We start from the raw sequence: 5,262 nt of genomic DNA, 5'->3' as shown, positions 1-5,262 counted from the left end.
GAAATGTCTTGCAGGGACTGAGCCTTGTCAGTAGAGAATCTCCAAGGGAGTGAGCCAAGAGAGTGTCTCCCGCCTCCAAGGAAGAAATACAGAAATTCCCAGAATCCTCAGGGGAAGGCCATGCCCCCCACAAAGGCCTCATTAGCTATAACATGATTGATAGACTAGACGCCACCCCTTGACACCAAATTATATAACTACCACATGTGCAAAGACCAATGTTAGAACACCAACAAGAAGAACATACTCAGCATATCTTCAACAGAAATGACTTTTTAAAACATCAAGCCTTCAGTTGCAATGTTGAAAGATTCTATGGGCAAAATATTGAATGATGCAACAAGTATCAAACGGAGATAGAAGGAATATATAGAGTCCCTGTTCCAAAAAAACCCCAAACTACTTGACATTCCACTGGTTCAAGAGCTGGCACCTGAGCAAGGACCAATAGTAGTGAAGGAAGAAATTCAAACTGTACTGAAAGCATTAGCCAAAAACAACGTTCCAGGAATCGTTGGAACATCAATTTGAAATGTTTCGGCAGGCTGATGAAGAAATGGAAGCACTCACTCAACTATGCCAAGAAATTTGAAAAATAGCTAATTGGCCAAGTGACTGGAAGAGATCCATATTTGTACCCATTCCAAAGAAAGATGACCCAACAGAAGCTCAGAGTATAGAACAATATCATAGATATCACATTCAAGACAAATTTTGCTACAGATTATCTAGCAGTTAGTGCAGCTGTGCTTTGACCGGGAGATACCAGAAATTCAGTTCAGATTCAGAAAAGAGGATGTGGAACAATGTGACATCAATGCTGATGTTAGATGGATCTTGGCTGAAAATTAAGCATACCAGAATGAAGTTTACTTGTGTTTTCTCGATTATGCAAAGCATTCTATTATGTGGATCATAACACACTGTATATATCCATGAGAAGAATGGGAATCCAAGAACACTTCATTGTGCTCATGTGGAACCTGTACACAGGCCAAGAGTCAAATTTTTGTGAACAGAAAACTTCATGGTTTAGAACTAGGAAATGTTGAATCAGGGTTGTAACCTCTCACTATATTTACTCGATCTCTATGCTGAGCAAATAATCAGAGAAGCTGGATTATATGAAGAAATGGCATCTGATTTGGAGGAAGCCTTATAAACAACCTGAGCTATGCAGATGACATAACCTGCCTTGCTGAAAAGAGGAGGACTTGAAGTATCTGCTGATGAAGATCAAGGATTGCAACCTTCAGTATGGATGATAACTCAGTGTAAATAAAACAAAATCATCATAACCTACCAGTAGGTAACATCATGATAAATGCAGAAAAACAATTCTACTTGTCAAGGATTTCATCTTGCTTGGATCTATAGTCAATGCTCATGGAATCATCAGTCAGGGGATCAAAAGACATATTGCATTGGGTAAATCTGCCCTACAAGACCTCTTTAAAATGCTGAAAATAAACGATGTTACTTTGAGGACTAAGGTACACCTGACCCAACCCATGGTATTTTCAGTCATCTCCTATACATGTGAAACTTAGCCATTGAATAAGGATTATCGAATAAAAATAAATGCATTTGGACGGTGGAAGTTTGCTAATGGAAGGGGAAACATTTTTGTTTGTTTGTTTGTTTTCAAACCCAAAATAGATTGTGTTTGAACTTGAGAAAGAAGTCAGTGTGGGTTCCTGTCTGCCATTTCTAGTTCAACAAGTAGGCACAGCTTTCATTCAAAGTGGGTGCTATTTGGTGTGAAGGTCAAACACCCAATTTCTAGTAACGTATAAGGTTACTCATTGCCTGAAATTTCCCTTCTGATATTTCCTGTTATGAACATTAACAACTGCACAACATTGGTAAAACGGTGCAAATATTTAAAAGTGCTACATAATTTAAAATGCTTTAGCAATTTAAAATTACTGAAAGGTGTTCTTTATACAAGGCCATTTTAATACAAGGCAATCGAATGCCAGCTTCCACTGCAGGAGAAAAGAATAAGCATCCTAGCTTACCAAGGACCAATCAGGTGTCAAAACAGAACAGGGGCTGCCACCATCTTCCCACTGTTCTTGGTGAAACCATCCTCAAAAGTGCACCAAAAATCTTGGATACAACAGTGATAGAGTGCAATATTAATAGCACATATCATATATACGCATGTCGCTGGGCTTTTCTTCCTCAGAGAAAAACTTGCAAATTTCTCCCAAGTGTTTTGTCCCCACAACAGAGGGAGATGTTAAAGCCAGATAGTATGAAAAGACAGTAAGCGGAGCAAAGATTTGATAGGAAAGTATGTTTTCATCACAAAGTGGACCACCTCATGAATTGAGGAAGCTGACCATGTCTAGGGGTGTGACGTTGGATTTTATAGGGGTCGGGTCACAGTACCCCAAGGGCTTACCTCACCTCTATCCTGCATTTCTATTGGCCCTTATTCTTGAATCCTGATTAGTCCTTAATCCAACAGTGGTTGATTTCATATGCAGTGGTCACCTCATTATCATATGGGGTTGTGTTAGTTAATAGGTTAAGCTGGATATGACCTCTGGAATGGATAATGTGAAGCAATTTGGGACGGACCATCCAGAACCCTCGCTGACCTTGACAGAACCAGTGGAATGGATCAGGTAAGGTGGTGTGGGGATGAACCATCTGAACATTATTAGTGGCATGGGTCAGGTGAGAGAATGCAGGCTGGGTCACACAGTCCTCATAGATCATCTAAGCCTCTAGTTGATCCTGATATTCCCCTCTGAAGAGGACAGGACTTTGAATTCATTTAGGATATTGGCGATGAGAGATCCTGCTACTTCCAATGAGATGGGACGCAGGACCTATACATATATATCTTTCAGAGTCCACTCTCTTTATTTGCCCTAAACCTGTGAGCTGCCTGGTCCACCATCAGGAATGGGTTGGGACTGTACCCATTCATCACTATCATTCTTACATAGAACTGCTGTAATCTGGAAGAGACGAACTTGACCAACAGGTTAAAGATACATGGGCTGAACAACAGAAGGCAGATAGCTTGTTATTGGCTACAGGAAGGGATGCAGCCAGGTTTGGGGACAGATATGTTTATGGTCATGGTTCAGATCTCAAAAATGGAAGCAGAAGTCTTACTTCCACCTTGGTCTTTTTCTGACACACAGAAGAAAAAGGGGTTCTCTACGTTAGGGAGCCCTAAGGCTGGCACCTTAATTGAGGCCCATTTGTGTGCTTTACAAGGCTTTTCTTGGGCCTTGTGTCCTGATCAAGGTCTTCTCATGCTTCCCTTTCACCACGATTCGCTTAGGGTAGTTGTGGGCCAGATGTCCCAGGGTCTTGCGCTGGTGGAAGGAGGCTTCCCTCTGGCCCCTGTGTCTCTTGGGAGACCTTTGCTGTGACTCTCCTGTTGGACATGGCCTCGCTTCCATAGCTGCTGCGAGTAACTTGGGGCCATAGTCATACGGACTGTGCCAGCCACTCTGCTCGGGGTCTGGGGCCGAAATTGACCACAATAGCAGCCTCAAGAATGTTGGTCCTTTGATGCTCTCTCTCTCCGTCCTCCAAGTCCCCGTCGTTGTACATTGAAAAGACCGCTGTGAAGAGCTCATTTGGGTTGCTTGGCAGCCCTGCAGTTTTACACCGAAGCTTCCTACAGATACCAGGGCCCAGTTGGTTAACCAGGTGAGTGTTTTAAACAATCTTTCCCTTGGCCGATTCTGATTCTCGGTTGGTGAACTTCTCGGATGCCTCTCTACTACCTCTCCTCAGAACTCCTGAAGGCCACAGGGCTTTTCTTTGACCCTCAAATGATGTTGGCCAATTTGGAATCATTCATTGGCTCAATCTGAATGTTTTTATCTTTTCAGTAAGGCAAATGTGTAAAGATAATCACGGGCTTCCCTCCTATCTGCCTTGGCTTGCTTCTTGGTAGTTCTACAGTGAATCTTGCTCAGAGATACAGTAGCCACAACTGTTTCCTACAGAGCCACAGGTGAACTGCTGACTTTTCTCAGCCCAACTCTTAATGCCCTTAAGCTTTTAGGGTGCCTTGCCGACATTTTTAAAGAGACAAACACCTATTTTTGGATAGAGTTCTGCAGTGTTCTGTGGTTAATATTTTCTGCTTCAGGCTTGAATAAATTAAATTATAATAAATTCTTTTATAAGCAATTACTTACATTCAGAGGACACTTTTAAAAAATGTTCACAATAGTATCATGTAAATAATTTAAAATAACATCTATTTAGTGACTAATTTCTATTTTTGAATCAGCGGTACTTCATGAGCCATGTCACTATTAAGAGTTCTAGAAATCTTGATTCTGATAGATGGTCTCTAAATTCAGGCTATTAGTCCTTTTTATAAGTCCAATATAAGTTTCTTTTTGTAGAAAATTTTGATTAACCATCTTAGTGGGTAGACAACACAAAAGCTTACTTGTAGATGACAAAACCTGGTATGGCTACAGTTAATAAAAAGTAATGTAGATAAATATACATATCGTTGGAAAGACTTAAGTGAGCAATTTACAAACCAATGCAAAACGAAGGTTGACTAAATCTTGGAAGGAATGTTAGACAAAGGGGAAGATCTTAATACAACATTCAACTTAAGTTCCTGGGATCTGCTATTGCTTCTCAATTGTACCATTGAGAGAGAGGTGGAGGGACGTATTCCACATCTTTTCTCAGCTTTGCTTCTGCTGGTTAAGTTTACTTAATCTGATAGTTAACATTTACTTGAAGTGGTCATGTTTAAACTAGTCACGATAGAGAGTTCTAAGTTCACTTTACTTAAATTCCTTTAAAAGACTGTGAGCCATTGTGATTTCCTAGTTGCTCACTCATGTAGCATTCTGTAGTGCTCTCATTAGTAGCCTGTAACACACCGAATTCTTCCCCATGGATCTGCCACACCCAAACACTATAGTTCTATGATTGAATATGACACACACATTTTAAATCAAGGAAGGCACACACTCATTTGAAAAAAGCAGCAAGTGAAAAGGTAAATCTTTAATGAAGCTTGTAGGTAAACAGATTTAATGGGAACAAATTAGCAATCAAGATAATGAAACTTTTCTTATTAAGTAAAAATGATAATCACAACATACATACAAATTGTCTGGGCAAAAAAAATCTTTCTCAACTTTACATTCCTGGCTAAATTCTACTGCGTTTCCCCGAAAGTAAGACAACCCCCGAAAATAAGACCTGCTTATAGCTTTACCTCTCGCTGAAATATAAGGCATCCCCTGAAGA

The sequence above is a fragment of the Echinops telfairi genome, unplaced genomic scaffold, assembly GCF_000313985.2.
Source record: "Echinops telfairi isolate 266 unplaced genomic scaffold, ASM31398v2 ScPeMD7_7;HRSCAF=31, whole genome shotgun sequence".
NCBI classification, from domain to species: Eukaryota; Metazoa; Chordata; class Mammalia; order Afrosoricida; family Tenrecidae; genus Echinops; species Echinops telfairi.
Note: the sequence above shows the minus strand (reverse complement) of the source record.